Here is a 22,895-nt window from a genome sequence, read left to right as displayed (position 1 = left end):
CAATCTGTGAACATTCAGAGACAGTTTATAAATACCCTACGTGCAGTAAGAGACAAAGACTGACAGACTGCTGAGAAACGGCTGTGAAATACAACAATGTGCACAGAAATAAGAAGTTCCTTGAACTGCAACATTTCCATGATACAAGCTTCAAAAATGGACTCAAGTTGGTTTGTGCAAACATAGCAAGCATTAGGCTTTGCTTTTCGCAGTTATTTTTAAGCTTTCCAACACGAGTTATTGTCTCGGTCCACAGAGGAGCGGCTGTGTGCGCAGCCTGCATTCATTGTTTCCTTTCATACCCAATGAGGCCCTCAGTATGCAGCCAATGTTTTAGTTAATGCATTTCTTCACCCATACTCTAATGCCACATTAAAAAGCAGACTTGCCTTTGGACTACTCTGTTTCTAGTATATGTTCTCCCTTTAGGAATGTAATTGGCCGTAACTTGTAATGTAACTGGATTGTCCACTTTGAAGTTAGAGCTAGTCAGGATGCTTGAGAAGATTTGTTTCTAAACCTTTCCATTAAAAATTAATGGGACACCTCCCACCCCCACCCCCACCCCCATCCCCTGCCAGTATTTAGAAATTCAGCACATTTATTTTAAAAAACCCAAACATTTTATCTATTGATTTTTTCAGCTTGAAGTTTAGCAGATTTTTAAAAGAAACTGAGCAAATCTTTAGGGATCTTCTGACAAAACATATATTTTTGTCCTTATCAATTATCTTTTGCTGAAAGAATCTCATATTGAAAAGAGTTCTTAAAATTGTATCGGTTATATTAAATGATACATTCTTTTAAGTGTGTCATTCAATTGATTTTTATAATTTGTAGTTGCAGCTTGTAAGGCACAGAGGCATTAAAAAAAAATTAAGTAACATTAATTGCATCATTCAGATTGACAGGAGAGCTCCTGTGACTTAAATTGCAGAGATGGAGGCATGGAGGAAACTCTCCTCTTGTGATTACCGATACTGTACCAGATTAACAGACCTGCACAGATTCCTGAGTCAGGCAGGCAGCAAGCTCTGTGGGGAAGGAGCCTTAAGGAATAAGCAAATGTTGGGAACAGTGGCCTGCAGCGTAATTCCCGAAGGCTGTGCCTAAAAATAGAGCCACTACAGACAGACAGAGGGTTATATTGTTCACCCTCCCTCACAAGTCCTGTAGTCTAGTATTAGAGCAGCTATCCCAGCAGTAGGCTTCGTCTTACTCCATGTTTAAAGGTGCCAAAGGGCTCCCTCTCTTTTATGTCTGATATTTAGCTCTACAGGACAAGCACATGTGATACATGTAATGCTGTATTCAAAGGCAGAAGTGCCTGTTGCAGTGCAGACGAAACTTCACCTTGGTGTTTCCCAAGTTACATTCCTTTTCATTAAAGGGTATGCTCTCCTCAACAGCCTTTTCTCTCATGAGCAGCTCCACTGAGGTCGGTGAGACTGCATTACAGGCTGTTGGATTCACCAATATAAGTCATTGCCCAAAAAAGGCAAGCGAAAAGTCCTACTGACTTTCCAATAAAGGTGTTTTATTTAAAGAAACGTAAATAATACCAGGGGCTGTTCTGAAGTATAATACGTAAACTGATTTGTGGTCTTCATGTGAAATTCAACAAATACCTCCAAAGTCTACTTTATTAGAGTGTGAAAGAATCGCTCTAAGTCATTTTCTAAATTTCTGTTATTGACATATTGATTCAACAATTTTGAAGGGCCACTAGCATTTTCTATAAATACAAAACCAAGTTAGCCATGAAATTTGTTACAGAAGTGCATAGGCTACTGCATTCCTCTATGCAATGTGCATTATGTGATTTTTTATTTATGTATGATACAAGTTATCCATCGGGAACCATTGTTACGAGGAGATTTAACTCAGAATACTTAGAAAGATGGGTGAGTGTGTTTTAATTTCATGTGGAAAATGTATAAATAAATTGGTAATTACTACTGTCTGAGTTCTATGACGGTAAATACAGGACTTAATGAGAACTTGAGTGGTAGTCACTGTCTTCGATAAAATTGGTAGCTAGGCCTTGAGCTGAAGTATTCCAATTTTCTGAAACCTCCCCACAGTGATGCCTCAATTCTTCAGTTTTCTTAGAGCCCATTCAATTAATCATATGTGTGTGTGTAAATACATATATATGTGTGTGCATTTCCTGTATGGGACCCTGAGAACACTGGTTAGATTTGCAGAAACACTTTTTATACAGGCGTGTTTGTTTTTCCTGCTGATCTTAGCCAGCGTATCTGACATCTGACTAAATTTTCTGAACACTTAATTTTTATTTAGTCACAAACTCTGTTCACTCAGAATCAGCTCTAGCTTTAAACCCATCAAAATTGGCTTTGTCCAACCTAATCTCTTCTCTCCTTCCCCAAAAATACAATAGCTGAACTCTTTATTGGGAGGTCCCTACCTCCCTTGTCAGAGCCAATATTGAAAGAAGCAAACACTAACCAAAATAATCTTAAACTAGTCTAACAGTTCTCCTTACCTTAGCATCTACACTTGCCAGGATCAGCAAGAAACCAAACTCTTTTGTACCTAAGTAGCAAGAAATTAAGCCCTGCTATACTTAACCTCAAATTAAGTATAGAACTAAACATAAATCATTCCTTTGCTTGAAATCAGCTGCTGCACTTAACCTGAAGTAACTTAAACTGTCTTCAGTGTCCTAAACCATACACTTAACCATCATCCAGAAACTCCTAATGGACTCTGGATGAGACACAAATTATTTGCCAGCATGGATCATATTTTTCATGTACAACTAGCAGAATTCAGCAGTAAACTGAACCCTTCCATTCCTGTTTTCCTGAACCCAAACCTAATCGGACACCCTTGATATCAAACTAATGGCATTGTATCTCAAAAACTAACTGCATTGTATCTCAAAAACTAACTGTATTGTATCTCAGACTAGAGCAAGCTACCTAGCTTTTGTTACCCTGCACTCAAATTCAGCCTACCCTTGCTTCATTCCTCACCAAAGTCCTACAGGTCTTAGAAGATCCTGAATTTTCCTGAATTCCTCAGATCCCTGTAAACCAAACTCTAACATTAACTCTAACGCAACCACAGTGTTTACGTATGTCCTACCAATCCCCTCCAACACTAGCCCAGACAGTGAGCTATATTCCTCTACCAGGGTCAGTCCACAGCTTAACCCCATGCATCTCTTGGATCCAGCAGTCATGTGACTCTTCAGCCCTCGCCAAACTCTAACCATAGCTTTAATCAGAGCTGAGAGTTTAATCTGCAGTTGTGGTTAGCATCTCCACCCCCTACTACCTTTTTGGATTAGCCCTTTCCACTTGAACCTCTCCTGTAGCTGCAACTCCAGTCTTCACTCTAAGGACCCACATCCTGTCCCGTCCTGTTACCCTGATGTGTCACTACCAGCTGTAGCCCCCATTCTAGCTTTAATGTTCTTGTAGGAATGCACAGTAAACACAGATTTTCATGCTTTCTTTTTCAAAACCCAGATCTTTACCCCAGTCACAACACTAGGCTCAGAACTGACCTTTCTCAGTTCACACACACACCCCACCCCCCCACCCCCCCACGCCCCCACCCCCAGCTATTTTCCCTTTTCTGTGACAGCAAGGGATGAAGAAATTCACCAGGATCCTGCAGCATATACGTGAAGGACTGGGGTTACTGTGGGAAAGGGCAGTGTTTAGATGTAAAGAGTGGGTGATATTGTGCTCATGATGCAGCCAGGATTATGATTAGAGCTAAAATTCACCAGCCATGACGAGACCAATGAGTCACATTTATTCCTAGTCCCTAGAAAGGTTCATGGCACTAAGAGCTTCTGCTAGGCCGGATGAGTGAGGCATGCAAGATTTGGGAAGGCTGCAGCTAGCAGAGAATGGTTAATATTCAAGTCAGGGTTTCCGAAGAAATGAACAGAGAAGGAGTTTTGCTGATTGTAGAGTTTTGCAAAGCCTAATGCCAGAGGCACCCAATTATCTTAACTGGATGTTGTGGTTTAACCCTCCCCAGCAGCTCAGCCCCACACAGCCACTCACTCACTCACCGCCCCCCTGTGGGATGGGGGAGAGAATCAGAGGGGTAAAAGTGAGAAAACTCGTGGGTTGAGATAAAGACAGCTTAATAGGCAAAGCAAAAGCTGTACATGCAAGCAAAGCAAAATGAGCTTTCTCTTCACCACTTCCCATCCGCAGGCAGGTGTTCGGCCATCTCCAGGAGAGCAGGGCTCCACCACATGTAATGGTTACTTGGGAAGACAAACGCCACAACTCTAAACGTCTCCCCATTCCTTCCTCTTCCCCCAGCTCTATATGCTGAGCATGATGTCATATGGTATGGAACATCCTTTTGGTCTGTTGGGGTCAGCTGTCCCGGCTGTGTCCCCTCCCAGCTCCTTGTGTCCCCCCAGGCTGCTCACTGGTGGGGTGGGGTGAGAGGCAGAAAAGGCCCTGGCGCTGTGTAAGCTGCTCAGCAGTAACTAAAACACCCCTGAATTACCAACACTGTTTTAAGCACAAATCCAAACCCCATACCAGCTACTATGAAGATTAACTCTATCCCAGCCAAAACCAATGCACTGAAGCACAAGTGGGGATCCATGGGTAATGTTCAAGCTGGAAGGAGAAATAAGATATTTGGTAGGATTCTGGTCACTTGTAAATGAAGATCTAGGTTTCTTTGTGGATTTTCCAAGGCCAGAAGACTTGTGAAGAAGAGTACCCATGGCCACAGTGAGTTTGTTTAAGATGAGTTGATGAGAAATGGAGGCCACTGCTTTGTAGCCATTCTAGGGCTGGAATTATGGGTTCTGGGTGGAAAGGACAGAAAATTTTTGCTTCCTGCATTTCACAAGGCCAGTACATCTTAAAGTCAACTTCTCTTTAAAGGTAGGGTTGGAAATTGGATTATATTTGGAGTATGGGATGAGGAGCTGTTGCCAGGGATGTGGAGTTGTATCTGGTAGAGGTGCTCAGGATTATAAAGCAAGGGATCAATACTAGGAGTTGAAAATGGCTTTTTATTATTTATTAGCCATGTGGGAACTGTGTTAGGTAGTTTGATCTGCTTGTAGATCCTTTGCTTTCAGCAATGGGTTTTTTAAATGAGACTGGACATGCTCCTTTCCCCAAGAGAGACTGGGAAATCAGCTGAAATCATGCAGAAACATGAGACATGGCTACAGTGGCAAATTCTGGGTACGTCAGCTTGAAAGAAATTCAGATTACAGAGGACTAGATAACATGCCAGGATTTCAGCAGGGAGGTAACCTCTGTGGCAGGCACCCAGGGAAATAGGCAGGCTGGTTCAAGAGCAAAGCACTGCAGTGTGGGATCATAGCTGAAGTGCTTGGAGTGATATAATTAACTTGAAAGAGGGATGCAGCTGCATAAACTTCACATCCATGCTAGCTCTAGAAAAGGAGCAAGCTCCCATGATTGAAGTGTGATAAAAGGAGCCCTTCAGAGTTTGGTGGCATGAAGCAATCAATGCATGTTGAGGTCCAAGTAGTAGCTTTTCTGTATATGAGGGTGCTTGTAATTCTTTTTTGTCCATCCACCTGTGCATACTTGCATGCCCTGTGGAAAGACACAACAAAATTATAATGTTGACAGTCATGAGAGTACTTGACCCGTTTCTTTCCCTTTATGACAGCCCACAGAGTCCAAAGCCGTCCGGGCCATGTAAGCCACGTCAGCTGGAGATCTGCAACCATAGCTGCTCCTCCTGGGTCAGCCAGCAGGGTGCCAGGCTTACCACTGTTCTGCCAGAAGTACATAAAGTCCAGCATACAGGATGAGTGCAAATATCCAACAGAGATATAAAAATGAGGCTTATATCCTCATCTGGGTTCAAGCACCATATTACTGACTGCAGAAACATATACTGTCTGAGAATGGCAAAGAGCCCTTTAAAGCACAGAGCAAAAGCACAACACACAAGCGAGTAGAAATACAAATGTGAAACACTGTTGATTGCTGTGGAATTTCAGAAAGCACAGAAGCCCTGTCCCAGGTAAGGCAATGTTAGTATCGGACCAGGACCCCTTAAACCTGACTTTCAGACCAGCATCTTGAATTCTGTTACCCCACCCAGAGGTGTTGATAGGTTGTATTTCACCTCTCAGTGAGACATGCTGGCAGTGCAAGAACATGTTCAGACATAAAAATGCAAATTAACTCACCTCATTACATTCTACATAGGGAATCAAATGCTGTATAACAATTTTTTTTCTTTTTTTTTAATTAACCATTTGCAGAGAGCAAGACAAATTCTTCCAGCTTTGTAATTGACATCAGAGCAGACTCTGCGTTAATTCTTTGCTCCAAGAAAAGAACAGCAGTGCTGTGGCCCACAAAAAAACTGCTGCTGCTCACATGGGAGTTTATTGCATTTGAATACTTAGTGTACTACAATTATGTAAAATCTTTTAGTATCATTTCATTAAAATTTACTAATGGAAAGTGATATTTTCCCAAATGTCTTGTTACTCTTGGGGCATTTTTATCCTTTTATCAGTGAGTGTGTCTGCTTATGGAAGACATGAGAAATTATTTTTTTTTAATCCATATTTCTTTCACTGTGTCTCAGTCAGAAAGTCCTTGTGTTCACACTAACAGTGAAAAAAAAAGTTTGAGGCTTTTTTGCAGAAAGAGTAATTTCCTGTAAACAATTTTTCTTTTTTTTTTAAGTAAGGGAAATACTGTATGAGACCCTCTGTGTGACCCCATGTACTGCAGAGTGGGAGTTGGACATGCCAATATACTTGTTTCACCAGGTGAAGTTCTTGCTTCCCCTGCCACCACTCCTCAGAAACCAGAGTATAAATGCATTCATGAATTTAAATGCACTTCCTTTAAATAAGGTGTCCACATGAGTCACAGAAAAAAACTGACATCTCGAGATATACAAGTGTTCAAAGCTATATTTTTAACGTGAAGCCTAACATACTCCGTTCACAAGCATACTTGCCTGCAAGAACATGCCCTATTTCCATTAGTGCATACAGGGAGACCGACATCTGTGTTCATGGATTTGCACACACACCGAATGAATGTAAATTATTTTTCAGGTCCATGCTGGAAACTCAATGAATTACTGTCCTTAGACTTAGCTGTAAGTGTACCATTTCTATGCATACAGCCATACCAACTCTATTTCTCTTGAAAAATATATTATGATAGGGATCCCCACAAAAAACAAGGGCAGGAAGGTCTCCCAGGGTGCCTTTGAAAATCTTCCCCACAGAAGTTTGTCTTCAAAGGCTGTCCGAGTTCAGACATTCCAAAGTTGCAGTTTGTTTTTTTGAAGTTCTCCAGGAAGCTTTGTTGCTGTGTGGCCTCAGGACGCTTCTGCTATTTGTTTTCATTTGACTTGTTCAGAAAAAATAAACCAGGTGGTACCAGGAAACCGAAATAATCTACTTACCAGCCTCCACAAGAGGGTGCAGTTGCATTTTGTTAAATCCAGAGCCAACCACAACTAATAAACGTTTGCAACAGCTGCCTAGCTGCCTACAGAAATGACTAACAAAACAATTATAGAAAAAAAACAACCCTCATCAAGAGTGGTAAAAGACGAGAAAAATTATATTGAAACACACTGAATCTATTAATAAACAACACTGTTTGTCAGGTGATGTTGACTAAAAACCCTAATACCCTTAAAATATCTGTCAAACCTCAGCGGGATCCATTTGTAATTTGTTTTCTTTGACCTAGTGAAAAACCACAAGTGCTTCAAGGGGAAGCCCTCAGCTATGAAATCTACTCTTCCATTTTAATTTGACTTCCCAGACATTCCCAGAGATATCATGCAGCAAGTAGAGCATTTTCTGATTTTATCAGCATAAATCTACAATGGCCCTGGGCCCTTCAATAGCTCACCCTGCATTCCCTGCGGTGTGATGAAGCTCAGAGTTGTTAGTGGCTATTTTGCACATCAGATTGGCAAGGGTTGTCTATATTACTGTAGGTTTTATTACATAAACACCTACCAGGCCCACCACGGGGACTAGCATCCCATTATGAAAACTTTACACACAAAGAACAACAACAAAAAAAGATACGTGCCTGCAAGAACCAGGTGAAAGATCATAAAACTTAGCTGACCAAATGATCAATGTGCCAACAGGTGTGATGCCAACAGTAGTATTCAAACACCTGTCAAACAAACAGTCATATTCAAACAAACCTCATTTGATTTGTTGCTCTGCTCTTCTTGATTGTTGGTCCCTTAAACCTGTGCCACCCAATGCTGGGCAATCCCCATCTCTTGGTGCCTTCTGATCAATATGGGACACTTTGATCTGGCACAAGTGACTGGGCTGAAGCGTGGGTGAAATCTGAGAGGTGGTGATAGTCAGAGCAGTTGATACTGGCTGGTCTGTTGGTCACTTTTTCTCATAAACTTGGTGCATCACTCCTTTATTATACTCAGAAAAACATGTAATTAATTTGGGCAATGGGAAATAACAGGCTCTGTCTTCTACCCACTACTGTCAAGATGAAGCTTGCCCAGATACAAAAGAAGCCAGGACAAAGTTTGTCACATTTAGAGCAGAAGCTGTCCTGAAAAACAGACATTGAGATGACCATCAGTTCTAGAAAGTCAGTGACTCACAGCCACTTTTACAAGGCTATAAAATGGCCTGACAGGTTATCTTAACTACCCATAGCCTAAAAATTCAGTAAGAGTACCACATCCTGTATGTTTCTCAAAAAAACTTCGCTGTTGTTAAAAAGAGGTTTGTGCCCATTTTTTTTAGAAACCAAATTTAGCAGTAAATTTCTAAGTATTAAGTAACAAATTTTGCGGCCTGTTTCTAAAGCTGTAAGTATGCTTCTAAACACAAACTTTTTTGTGGTGGACGGAGATTTTTTTTTTTAAAAAAGCAGTGCTCAGTTTTTTAAAAATGCCCAATTCTAGCAAATCAGTTGTGAAACCTCAGATGTGATTTTTCACCTCAAAGACCCAAGCCTTCCAGCACAGCTCTTTCACATTTTTTAAACAGAGTTTTCAAGTGTCCCTGTGAAACAGCATTATTTCAAATATGTTGAAACACATTAAGTCATGCCACATGGATTTCATTACACTATGTTTGGTGTCTGTGAAATATACTTACCTTCATATAAAATTCTTATTGCTAGGTTGGAGTGGTCATAAGGTTCTCTAGGGAGGACATTTTCAAATGTGCTTGGTTTTGGCTTGACTGCTTCCCTCTATTGCTGCTCCAGAATTTTCTGTTCATAGTTTTTAATAGAAAAGTTGTTTCTGTAATATTGACTTCTTTCCACAGGAAAAAGCTGGTTATGCCAAAACAATGTAATCCCTTTTGGGAAAATAAAAAAGAATCCGAAATGTTTTGAACTGTCCAAGCGAATCTAAATGTTTTTCTTCAGGATGGTTTGTCATTACTCATCATGAGTTTGTCATGGTTTAGGTCCCTCATTTCCCCCATCATCTGGTGTTCCTGAATGGATTGCATTTTCCATCGAGAACAATAGAGTTCCTTCTAGTTGTGTTATGATGATGCATCAAAGATGTCCCAAGCCCACATTTTAAAACAAAAATATTTTTTAACTTTCCATGGTTTTTTTTCCCTCCCCAATTAGAAAACAAAAGCAAAAATATGGGACAGCGTAGAACACACAGTCTGACTTTCAATAGGCTCTATTTTGAAGGAACGAGGAGTAGGATAACTAAATTCTTGTGCTTTGGAAAATCCCACTTTAACCAAAAGTGAAAGGAAAAACAAGCAGAAGGAAGCACCATGTCACCATGTCAGCCATACTAATGCAATCGTTAACGCCATGTATTTTAGCTACATTTGTCTGCATATTATTAACTAGCATTGCCTCATTATTATGAGAATAATAAATTTATCTTTTTAACCCATCATTACAATTTATTAAATTAATCAATAATAATGAATATTTTTTCTGAAAATAGCTCACAATTTGGAGAAATGTGTATTGGTAAATACTCTCCTTTCTTAAAAATATTTTTTTTTACATCATCCTTTTTATAGCTTCTAGTTCTGAATTCATGGCATGTACTTAGTTCTCCTGAACCTTTATATCAGCCCTTTTTTCCCTTCTGAAGAAGATGAACGGAAAGCTTCTGAGCAGCCATGATGTTTCATCACCGACTTCAGCACTCATGGAGGGGGCTCCGATTGGTTTCTGTTATGCTCCTTTCCCCCAAGAGCCAGATTCTCAAGAAGCATGGTGATAAAACAACAGGACAAATCCGGAGCCTGCAGAAGAAAAAGAGGAACAACTTGGAAGTAGTCTTCCTTATTTATTCGTTCCTGTACTTTTTTTCTTTTTAAGCAAGTGTTGGAGAAGGGAAAAGCTGCTACCATTTTCCCACAATAGTTGTTGCATGGTGGGAGGTCCATTCCAGCTCTGTGTGCCTATCTAATCGCAAAGAAATGCTGGCTTAGCCTTTTAAGCCTTGGAACGAAACAACTCCATCTTCCTGGGTGAGTAGGACTTGTGGGAAGATATGCAGACAGGTTTTGGAGAATTCACCTTAGATCTGCTAAGCCCCTACATGCGAAGTGAGACTCTGCAGAGGCTCACTTAGCATCAGGTCAGATGTGGATGTATTATTAACACATGCTGCAAAATGCATATATCTCTGACACCTGCATGGGAGACTTGCTAAAATTCAAAGGACTGTGTCCAGTTTGGAAGTGGAGGTGCTTCTCTACAACTCAGCTGGCAAAGTTGCTTCCTCCTAGCATGAGAAAGCAGCAGATTTTCACATTCCAAGTGTCAGAGCACTGAGGCAGGCAATTGCCAAGAACAATCTTAGCCTAAGAAGTTGAAGTTGGGTGGTTATAGACAACTGCTTTTAATGGACCCACACTTATCCCATCTCTTAATGTGTTTTTCAGATTTTAAAAATCAGGTTTTCCACAAGTGCCCTTGAGTAGTTGTTACCTCGGCTACCTCATTCATGACTCTCATTCACCCAGACACAGATTGTCAGGGAAGAATGGAAGAGACTGCAGTTGCTTCAGGGCAGCAAAGCAGATAGCAATAAGGAAACCAAAGGGTGTTCATCGGGAGTGCGGTGGGAACTGAGAGAGATGCGCGAAGAGCCAGGTAACAGTTAAACACCAGGGAAACAGAGCAATCTAGTCTTTCCTATTCCCCATCACCACTGCTCTCTTCTCATCTATTAATGCAATTACACCGGGGTTTCCTACTTTCTGAAATTTCAGAAAATTTAGACTGTTCTGGCTGCAGCTGAGGTGGGATAAGAAGTCACTGGCCTCCTCCCTGTGGTGTTACCTCTTTACTCATGCCAGTGAGCATAACTGTATGTATGTCACTCCCTAGCAAAGCTGCATCAACATACTCTTGGTTTTTAGAAAACTATTAGGAGACTTGAATTGACTAAGATCACATTGGCAGAACTACAAAAAATAGGAAAAAAACTACAATTGTAGTTATGCCAGCAGACCTGAGGGGACTGTAAGCTCCAGCTGAAGGAATGGTCATGAGAAAATAGAAGATGGGAAAGAAACAACAGGGACACAGAGCATGCTGAGAAGAAAACCACACATTCGACAGCTGTCTAGTTTTCTGAGATCTCTAAATGGTGCACAACAGTTATGTCCACCTGTAACAGTGAACACCGTGACAGTGAACAGCCCCATCCTGACTGAAGCTCTCCTCTAAGGATTTGTCCGGCATCCCAGACTGAGGGGATGATTTTGTTCCCGGAATTATTCCCAAAGTAATAAACTTCATCACATTCACCTCTAAATGAAGAAAGCAGGCTTTCTGGTGCCCAGGGTTGTGACAGACAATTATCCTCAAAACATTAGGGCAAGAATAACAACAACCTGGCATGGAAAACTGAAGATCTGTTAAGCACTAAATGCATAATAAAGGGCATTGATACAGGCCTGAGGAATTTGTCCATCTTTAGTCAGAGTGGGAGCCCAGAGGAAAGGACCATACAGAGTCTCAAGAATGGCTGAGCATAAGAACAAACTACTGGCTGATGATGATGAAGAGAATAAGATAGGGGAATACAACAGGGACAACTACAATGGGGTGGACAGAGGCTGATTAGGAAAGGCTGGTCCCACAGGGCCACATTAAGACTCTGTATATAGTTGCTATGCCTTTGTAAAAAAGAAGTTGACTAACTCTGTTTCACTTGGCTTCATTTTATGAAGTCATGCATAAAAGCGCCACAACAGCATGTGTGTTCCATAGCTAAAATTCAGGGTGCCTTGGAAGAGAAGACTGATGCAGAATCACCTAGCAGCACTCCCTAAATGCTGTATTAACTTGGATTTTGCAGCTAATAACCTTATGAAGTGTTTCTTCCATAGTAATGTCTTAGGCAGTCAGCACAAGAATAACAGAATAAGTATAACCGATAACAAGTATGTGCAGGTCTCCCAAAGTCAGCAGAAACTGCTCCTTCATACTGTCTACCAAATGAGGTCAGAAGTCTCTTACAGGCTATTAACGACTAGCAGTGATGTCAAAACCAAAGTCAGTTCAGGTCAATGTTACCACACATACTTCTTTTTCTCCTACTGTTTGTCATTTTCCTTTCTGAATAAGAGTACATGACCCGCTTTGTGAGGAGGAAAGCAGATGTTCCAGATCTCTCAGAAGAGCACAGTGCCCAAGTAATTGCATTAAATTTTTCTGGACATGTATGATTTCATGAGTTTTGGATTTTTCAAACATGAAATTTAAATGACAAAAGAATGAATGTGTCTGTGCAGCTTCTAAATTAAATCATGCAAGAACCAAAGATACAGGATGTGTAGCTGCTGCCAAAGAAGGGTTGAGTGTTAAGTGTTCATCATAGGTGGCACTGCCCTTGAAACAAAAGCAGCAGTTATTTTAAGTAACCATAAGCAATACTCATGCGCAATTCAAAGGAGATCTGATAAAAAGAGATAAAGATTAGAGTACAGCAATACGGCTTTCATTATACAATGTAATCCAGCATGTCTGATATAACTAGATGTGACACGAATAGCAACAGGTTTGGAAGTATAAGGTTTTTCAAGTCTAGCATGCTTTCAAAAATAACTTTAAATAATCTCAAAACCAGTGTTTGAATCAATGTTTTTCAAAAAGAACCCTCCACATACTTGCTAAAAGTATAATATGCATAAGTAGGTAGTCATGTTACACAAGATCAAACAGAAATATTACTTGAGAAAGAATGGAATATTTAATCTTGCAAATAGATGTGCACACCGAACACAAAGATCCCGGGCATTTGGAGATGCAGAACTATTTTGAGGCAAAATGGGGCATCTGTGACAAAAAATTTTGAAGTTTAACATAAACCTTAAATGGAATACTTGCTTCAGAATAGGAAATGATGACAGATACATCACCCAGTGACTTAGCACTCCATTTCCTTACTGAACTACTATATTCATATGTAATTTGCATTATATTCAAGGAATATGCTTCACTTTAAAAAATCAATTATTTCATTAATAGCTTCACTTGAAGAAATTAACATGACAAAACAAAAACTACCCACTTATTCGACTAATACTTAGAATATTCAGATTCAGAAGAACTACCCATGCTTTGCTAAACCTATTCTTAAAAACAGTGATGCAAGTGCTTAAAAGAAAGGGTGTGACTAATACTAATCAATTCCAAGAAGAACTGCTTTTTGTAATAGGATCACACAGTACAACGAGCAATGGGAACTCGGTCCATGAATTTTAGGAGATGCTGCTATAAAATACCAGTTTTCCACACTTTCAAAGAGTAAGCGATAGCTATTTCTCAGAAGGAATGAATTTAGGTCCAGAAGAACTTTTTCTATCTTTTAAAAGAAAAAATTGTTTCAGGAGACCATGAACCACTACAATATTTTTCTATTTATTCCGATTTATTGGAAAACAATTCCACCAAGTGTTTTCATTAAGGTCTCAATGTTTCCAAATTACTATAAAATATGCCATAGATTAACCTTTGGCATGTATCTTCAGAACACCAATCTGCCCATCTCCCTCAAAATAGCAGGATACAAGTCCTGCATTCCCAATTGTGAATCACTGAACCCACATCAATACCTGAAATATTGCCTTCCTCCATCTCTATTCCTCTGTTCCTCCTTTTTTTCTTTCTGCTCTTACATCTGTATTCCCCCTTATAATCCTAAAAATACTTCCTCTGGCATAGTATGTACTTGATCCTACCAATCATTAATTCGAACAGAAAAAACAAATGTTAAGGATTGTTTAAACATAAATGGTCACCTTCTTTAGAAATTAACTCAACTATATGAGAATTCTGAAAGATACCCTACATTTAGGAAGGCATTTTTTGTGTACCATTTGCACAGATATTTAGGACTATGCTAATGCCAACTAAAAAAGGAGGAGTTGGTGAATGCTGAGCCTGTCTGAAGGGCTATTTGGGAAACTGTATCCAGCAAACAGCCGCAATGAACCCCTACAGCAGTAAGCATCTCGCACCATGTTCCAGCCATACTACAGTATGTGAGGGTAGCTCCTCTCTTTCCTGGACAAAATAAAAATATTAATTTAAACCAATAGAGCAGAAGGGGTGGGAAATTCCTAAAAGCAGGCACCGGCTTTGGCTGACTCACAGCTGAGCTGGTGTCAGTTCCAGCTGATGCCTCCTGAACAAATACCAAGCAGTGTCAGTCCACCTGCACGGCTCAGAGCGCTCACAGCACTGCAACAGATTTGCGCACCCACTCAGTGACAGCAGTGCAGCAGCATAAGGGAATTTTAACTAAGTAAAATGTGGCAACAGGTTGCAGGCTGGCTCGCAGGCAGAAGGTGGCAATGATGCCCCAGGTCCCCTCCATTAATTGCAGGATTAAATGGACTGAACCACCAGCAGTTTGATGGTTTTAAGTCACCTGCTCAACATTTCCTTATAAAAATGAGGAACACTCAGACTATCAGTGACAAGTGCAAGACAATTTAAGCAGCAGTCAATTTTTCCACTGCAATGAAAGCATGTCTAGCCTCCAAGACTCCCGACTCAAACCCTTAATCTATTCTTTCATGCCCATATGGCGTGGTTCTGAGCTTGATGTCAGTTATGGGACTGGTCATCTCATCTTCTCCCCAACTGTTCTGCTATTTTAATCACACTGTGCCTGAAATTATGTGCACTGGTCCCTCCACGATCAACCGAAGTTGATTACTGGTGTAGCCCCAGTACTCTGTGGCAGCTGATAACACATATACACACTTAAGACAGCAAGTGGAGGCCACAGTTAATGGCTCTGTCTTTCAGAAGCCCACAAAATTATTCCTTATATTCATCCTAAGGAGAAAAAGCAATGGGAGAGGTGTGATGAACTGAGAAACCCAACAAACCTTTCTGTGCCATGTGGGCACAGCCAGGTGCTGGGAGAAAGGACAGCTATGTAATCCCATCCATCAGTCCCTGGCCTAAAACTCTTTAAGTCAAATTGCAGTGACAGCTAGCAAGAGCCAATATGCCTTAAAAGCATATAGCTTTTCACCAAAAAAATAGCCAAAAGCTACAAAGTTTTAGCCCAATGCTGAAAAAATTCTTAAAAAAAACCTAGTAACTTTGAAGCATAATGAAGAAGATTACATACTTGGGGCTTATTCCATTTTCCAGTTACCATTGTGCTGTAACTACCCAACACTGTTTGCCTGTGTATAAAAACCCCGCAACTGATACAGGTCAAACCTTGGTCTCACTCAAGACTACTGTAAGCCCAGCCGGTGCCTTGAAGCCACAACAGACCCAGTGCTCCGACCAGCCTGCTAGACCTCCTCCTCAGTCGAATAATTCATGCTCCAGGTCAATTTGTAAAACTCACTGTTGGCTTCAATATTAAAAATCAGTTCTGTATAATGCTATTTAGGCTCCTGACTGAACAGGAACATGTTAAACTCCACTGCTCTAACAGGATTACACGTGTACAATTTATGGTAAGGAGTCTCCAAATCCAAAACACTTTTTAACTTTTTTGTACTTTGTTAACTGCTTCGTGTATTTACGGTCCCGTAAAAGCAAATGCTTTATCTTAAATTAAAAGATACAGATGGCTTTACTCCACAGCATTGCCTGGAAGATAAACTGGACATCCTGTTCAATTTTTTTTAAAGATTAAAAATATATTGTATTATTATCATTAGTGAACAATGGTTTCATATTCAGCCTTTGAACCAAATAAAGAGGCAAGAGATGTGAACACTATTCCAGTGTCAAATTTGACTATTAGAGAACTGAAAACAATAAAGTTAATGCTGAATGAGAACTGCCAGTTTGCCCATGTAAACCTTAGTAACATTGCTTCTTTAGGGCAATTTGCAGTCTGCAGTTCTGAAGGCTAGATGCATTTGAACGACCTTTCTCCGTAAAGCCCACCTTGACACAAATCCAACGCTCTCTTCCTTAAAATGTGGAACGCTGACTTCTGGAATTGCGACGAGTGGGAAAGCCTTAACACAGAATACCACGGACTTACTGGTGCGTTATTTTACAGGCTTGTCCTTTGTCTGCCGAGTGTTAGGGCGACAGGTCTGCGCGGTGGAGCAGGACGGGGCTGCCCCGAGCCGCCCGCCCGCCGCCGCGGCCCCTGCACTTCAGCAGGGTTTTGACCCAAAGGCATTAAGCTCACCCGGCCTAAGCCCTGGCCCACCTGGAGATGCCTGGTTGACGAGTTTTAAAGTTATTTCTGTCCGCCTTTCCCTCACCACGCCGCAGGGCTCCCGCTGCCGAAATCTCTCAGGTTCAGCTTTCCCCTGCCGAGAGGCTTACCGAGGCCTCCCGCCCGACACGGCGGGCGGCGGAGGGCAACCACGCGGCTCGGCCGCCCCCCCCATGTTTAGCCCGATAAGGGTCCCGCGACCCAGCCCCGCGTCCAGCCCGGGGAGACGGGGACGGGGGCAGGCCACGGCCCACGCCTCGCCCTCGGAGCCGCGGGGCATTGCAGCTCAAGCCCCGGCTCCCTCCCCGCCGCCCCCGCACCACGGGCCCGCCGGGGAAGCAGCTGCTCCGGGCGCATCCACCATGTTGACTCCGTGCGCGGTGGAGCGGAGGAGAGGGCCGCCTCTGGCTCGGCTCCGCAGGGGCCGCCCGGCTCCCCCCCCACGGCCTCCGACTTGGGCACGGAGTGGCTGCCCCGGCCGGCAGGCGCGGCGAGCCTGGCCCGGGGCGCATGGGGCGGCCGCGGGGGGAAGCGCGGGCGGAGGAGGGGCCGCGGTGCCCGCCGGAGAGCCCGGCCGTAGGGGCGGGGAGTCTCCTCCTCCTCCTCCTCCTCCTCCTCCTCCCGCAGCGAGGCTCCGGCTCCCCGCACGCACCGGAGCGCCGGCTCCCTCCTCCTGCTCCTCGTCCCTCCTCCCTTCCCCTCCTCCCCCCCTTCCCTCCCCGGGTCGCCGCGGCTCCGGGAGGAGCGGGGGGGGGCCCGCTTCCTTCCACCCCCCCTCCTTCTCCCACCCGCCACGCCGAGGAGAGGCAGGTGAGGCCCCGGCCGCGTCCCCGCTCCCCCGCCCCGCGGGAGAGGCGGCCGCGATGGCGGCGGCGCCCGCCGAGGCGCTAGGCCCCGGCCGCCCGCCCCCGGCCTCTCCCCGCCGGGCGGCCCCGCCGCCGCGCCCCGGGTGGGGGGGGGCGTCCCTCATCCCCGGCCCCTTCCTCTGCAGAAAGTTGCTCAGCAACTTTTTTCCGGGCCCGCGCCCCCGCCCGCGGGGCCGAGAGGTCGGGCGGGCGGGAGCCGCGGCGTTCCGCGCTGCCCGGGGCCGGGCTGGCCGCGGGGGGCGGGCGGAGGGGAACGAAGTTTGGGGGGGGAGGGCAGCGCCGCGCGTCCCCGCCGCCGCGGCCCCTTCCCGACCGGCTGCCGTGGTCGCGGGGCGCTACGGGGCGGGTGCTCCCCGGCGGGGGCGTGCGGCACCCGGCGTAACCCGGTCCCGGCTCGGCTCCCGGGCGCGGGCGGCCGAGTATCCGCACGGCCGGCCGGGGCTCCAGGATGCAGAAGGGCAGAATCCAGGAAACAGATTTGCGAGTTTTCTGTAGCTTGGCCTGAGTGGAATTATTTTATTTTATATTATTTTTTTCCCCCTTCATTGTTCTGGTTTGTTTCCTTGCATTGAGCTGGAACGCAACTGCTTTAAATTTCCGAGTCAGTAATTTCAGTGTTCAGTCATATCACTTTTCTAAGCCTCCTTGACTTCCTCACGCTTGGGGAGCGTGCGGGACACATGCAGGCCCCTGTGCCAGCCGAGGCTGTCCCTGACTTTCCGCGCTGCGTGGACCCGCAGGCAGGCTTGCTGTGCGTAAAGCTGTGTGCACATCCCTCGGGCCGAGGGCTAGCGTGGCATCTTCCCCGTTGTACCACAGTGCAAACGCACGGGTTTGTTGCATTCATTTCGGAATGGTCCGTTACAGATGTCCATATGTGGGCACGGTCTGCTTTGTGCCAGGAAAACCGGGATAGAAATATTTCTCAACCTCATGTTGTTAAGAAGGTGTATTGAGACGTACCTGCTGGATTCAACACTAAGCAGAGGCTGGTCATTAATCAAAAAATAGATGTTTGGATTTATTTAAACTGGCAGAATGTTCCAAAACTGGTTTAAAACTCAGAGTGTGTTGCCAAGCAAAGTGTATTGTCTTTTTCTTAATAATTCTTAAACAGCTGAATGAAACTTCAGGCAAATTTTTCAAGCAAAATCGGCATTCGGTGAGGGAAGCAAGATACAAAAGTTTACATTAGAGCCTTTTCCTTTCAGTTTTGGAAAGTAAGCCCTTGAAGAGAGATTTCTAATAAAATTTGTCTATTATGCGTGCAGTATCTCTGTCCGTAGGTAGTACAGTTTTGCCATAACTCAATGTTTCTGCAGGCTTCATAGGTGTAAAGAGCTGTTCCTTTCCAAACAGCAAAACCTTGTACTTCCACTCGTGTTTCTCCTGTGTCAGTCAATTTAGCTATAGGAGGTTCTTGCTGAACATGGAGCAGAGACTATGGGTGTGTTTTGCACAGCTAGGGTGTCAGAATTAGTTTTGGAATGAGGTAGTGTCCATTATCGAGCGGAAGGAGAGCAGCACTGGTGCTATGCTGAATTTCAAAGAAAAAGATCCAACGACACCAGGCATGTGAAAAGGTGACAGTAGTTGGTAGCAGTGATTGATGGTAATTATTCCACAGGTTTCTTTAGCTTTATTTCCTCAGGAGGTACAGCTGAAATGCAACTGCAGTATCTGTGCCATCAGTCCCTCATTAGGCTCTTCTGGCTGTTAGATGCTTTCAAACAAATTTGGCAGCAGAGGTCTCCCAGGTAAGCAATTTCTACCAAATTTGTGAAAATAAGGAAGCCAGGTAGAAGAGAGCCCTTAACCAGTACACCAGAGAATTCACATCAACGCTTTTCTCAAGCTGGAAATGGATGCAGGAAATGAGGCCTCCCTGATATTGCTGCGTGCAGCACTACTGGTCTAGTTTTCAATAACTTTTTAATATTTGGACCCCTCTTTGAAATCTGAAGAACTTAATTTGGAATGAGAGTAGTGAGCCCAAGGTAGCTTTAATCTGTATTTTGTATTATAAAGAGAAAATTTCAAGGGGGATATTTATTGCCTAACAACAGTTCTTTGGCTGTGAAATGAATGAAATTGGAAGTACGTTTAAGTTGCAATGTTATTTGAAATTGCTAGAAAAAGACATCATAAATCTTTGCTGTGCTGCATACTGTGTAACAGAACTATTGAAAACCTGCAGTTCACGATTTAGGGGTTTTATCAGTATTCATGTAGCAGAGCAGAGAACTGTGGTTCTGCACTCGAGGAATACTCTTTGTTTTGAGCTTTGAATACTTTCTGCAGCTCCTGAAGAATGAAATCAGCACTCTCTTTGCTCCAATAAATGGTGACCGTCATGTGAGAGTGATGTGAAAGTCTGTGGTGTGGCACATGCCAGTTTATGTGGTCAAAGTTTACTTTATTAACTGCTTGGTTTTATGTTTCTATATGCACTATCTGTGGACAGAGCTGTCTATTTGCAATAGATAATTCCTTGTGTTCAAACCATTAGTTAAAAGAAATATGTTCTTTCATCTGTATTCCCTACTTGGATCCAACTGTTTTGCCTCGTATTTTGATCGCAGTTCGAGTAAGCTGCCTTGATGTTAATTTAAAAATTGGTGTCAGAATTAACACAAAGACTACTTGAGGAAAGCATCCTTATTCTGCTGCGTCACATCAAGCAGCCTTTTTCAGATAGGACGCCTTCTGTGCATACGTGCACAGTCTGTGGTTTCTGTGAAGCCCTTGTGAAAGATTTCAGGCTTTTAGTACTGGAAGTCCTCTGCTAGTTGGTGTAACAGATTGATTAGTGAGGGAGAAATGTAGTTTTCTCAAACTACTGTAACAGAATGGTTTAGGTTTTGTCCTGGAGGAACTACCTCCAAATACAAGTAAATAGCTTGTTCTTGGTACGTACTTTGTTTTTCTTCTCCTTAAGAATGCCAGTAGGATGCTGTTTTATAGTGATGGATTTTATGATGTGGCAACCACTGAACTTTAATATTTTTTTTTTTAATACAAACTGCTTTAGGGTTGCCATATGGTAACTTCTTTCAGTCACTACAGTCCCCAGCTGCATTCAAAACCCAGTGACTTAGAGCAGTAGGGTTCCAGATTGTGTTATTAATTGCCAGGTTTTGAAGGCAAACCTGGACAAATTCCCATACGTATGCTGAATTTAGTAGGGGAGAAGTCATGCTGAAAAGATGCTGTCAACTAACTGTAGGACAAGTTTAATTTTTAAGAGGTCATTCTTACTGCCTTTTCCCACCTATGGGCGTTTATCCTTAACAGTACCAATGCAACAAAGCAGAAACTGGCACCAAAGCAAGTTATTGAAATGAGCGGGACTGCACCCTTAGGTAGAGTTAACGTGCACAGCTGATGGCAGGATCAGAGATCTAGATGATAGCAACATTAATGCTAGAACTTAAGTAAGTAAACGTTATTACTTATGCGTGAGTTTTGTTCCCTTTAGATTTAAACACATATTCTTTAAAAATGTAAAGGATAACTGGAAATAGTTTGGGTAGGCACCTGCATAGGGCACCAGGTTTCACACTGTGTCCCAAGTCAGATCAAAGTTGTGCTCAGCTGAAATGAGCCCTGGAGCTGATGGTCTCCTGTGAGGATTACTAGCCCTGGTTTGTGTCCAAAGTCCACAGCCCAGCAGGATTCTGCTGTAGGGATCGTTGGTAAACGACTCCAAGGCTGCGTTGACTGTTGTGGCTGAGATTAGGGTTTTGTTTCGATTTTTCTTGACTGTAGTGTTAGGTAATGTTGCAGGGTATGGTTGGAGAGTGCCGAGGAAGTAATGACCACTGAAACCTCAGACTGGCATCATCTGTAGTTCAGCTTCTTGAGTACTCGAAGATGGAGCATAGGAAATTAGATAACTTTTTTTGCTAACCTGGTTGTATTTTACCTTTGTATTTTTGGAAGGCAAACACGATTACAAATGTTATATGAGACATTCTAGTAAGTATCTATATTGATTGCGTCCATATCTTCAACGTTTACGTAAATTCTGAATTCTGATAGCACTACTGAACTTCAAATAATTCGTCTTTCAAATTTGTACTTCAGGGGGATGGAAAACTTCTGTGGCTTATGATACATGTTTCTGTGGGTTTTTTCACACCAGAAGTCTGGGAAAAATAAATGATTCTTCAGAAGTGTTTAGCTGCCCCTTCAGTTCAGATTTTAGGATCAGGTAGACCAGGTTTACAAAAGTGAATAACTTCATTTACTTCCATTGACAGTGAAGCTGAGTCAACCCACCCACGTAAGTAAATCTTTGTACATCAGCGCCTTTAACTTTGTCTCGGGGAAACTTTCAGGAGTGTTGATCAGACATTTAAAGACATATTGGAAGACTTTGGTTCAGTGGGGTTAATTTCCTTTGCTTGCACATGGCCAAAGCACCTTCTGATCCTGCAAAACTGAGACAGTAGTAGTGTTTTATTGATTGTGTGAATGATGGAGCATAACTGCAGTCAGGTATGCTTAGCAGGACTGATGGCCCCGTTACAAAAGAGGGGTTGGAGTGGAGTACTGTGTTCATGTTCAGTCCTGTTCCAATGTTTATCCATAGTTCAAGTAAACTTCTTGATGGTGCGCATGAAGTTCAGCTTCAGGATGACAAAATACAGTATCTGGGCTAAAGGTTTTGAAATTTTCTACCATACTTAATGCCCTCACAATTGTAAGAAAAGGCAGTGCTTGTGTGAGGTATTTAAAGAGTAATTGGAGGGTACTATGACTCTCTTCTGTATTGCAATTGTATAGCATTGTAACTGTTTTGGCAGTCATCCAGGAAAAGATGACTTAAAACTAATAGTGAACAACCTGGTTTTAATAAGTTATTTTTAGCATGGTTAGATAAAAAAAAAATAATATTTATGCTTAAAATATGACAAAGGAAACCCAGGTGTGAGTTATGTGTATCTGCTTGCTTTTCAAGAACATTTTATGAGGGACCAAAATTGTGACTGACACTTGTAACCACATAAGAATCAAAAAAAAACCACAAACCACCTCCAAAGTCCTCCTATATACCTTGCTTTTCCTGTTTCTGGTTGGTTTTTAACAGCTTAGCTTATTCAATGTAAATACTCCTATTTTGCCAGCAACAGTACCCCAAAGTCCAGAAGCTAAAAGACACTGCACAGGATAGAATGGCCACAGGCTTTCCTGGTTCTTAGGCTCCCTTCCTGAGCATCCAGGACTGCCGAGCATGTCAGACGGTGGAGATCAGTGGTGAACCTCTGGTCTGACTCAGAGGTATTTGTGGTAGATGGGCTTCCTGACTGATGTGTAACGGGCTGGCCTGTCCATAGA

General features: G+C 42.9%; 1 protein-coding gene and 1 long non-coding RNA gene across 3 annotated transcripts in view; one reads left to right on the top strand and one right to left on the bottom strand.

Moving 5' to 3' along the window:
* Positions 1-4,449: 4,449 nt before the first annotated feature.
* On the bottom strand, positions 4,450-16,848 carry LOC119144293. 2 transcript variants are annotated; one of them, XR_005103043.1, is made up of 3 exons: positions 16,407-16,848; positions 9,134-10,267; positions 4,450-5,588 (listed from the first exon to the last, which is right to left on the bottom strand). It is a non-coding gene; the product is annotated as an uncharacterized LOC119144293 (long non-coding RNA). The 2 variants fall into 2 exon arrangements; XR_005103042.1 differs by lacking the exon at positions 9,134-10,267 and having other exon boundaries at positions 5,561-5,588.
* Positions 16,849-17,300: 452 nt separating this feature from the next.
* Positions 17,301-22,895, top strand: part of YES1 (YES proto-oncogene 1, Src family tyrosine kinase) — a 52,956-nt gene continuing 47,361 nt past the window's right edge. Inside the window, exon 1 of the mRNA XM_037379430.1 lies at positions 17,301-17,499. The gene's annotated coding sequence lies outside the window, so the exon portion shown is untranslated. The remainder of the gene's footprint in view (positions 17,500-22,895) is intronic.

Source organism: Falco rusticolus, chromosome 3 (assembly GCF_015220075.1).
Source record: "Falco rusticolus isolate bFalRus1 chromosome 3, bFalRus1.pri, whole genome shotgun sequence".
Classification (NCBI taxonomy): Eukaryota; Metazoa; Chordata; class Aves; order Falconiformes; family Falconidae; genus Falco; species Falco rusticolus.
Note: the sequence above shows the minus strand (reverse complement) of the source record. Positions and strands in the feature narration are given on the sequence as shown.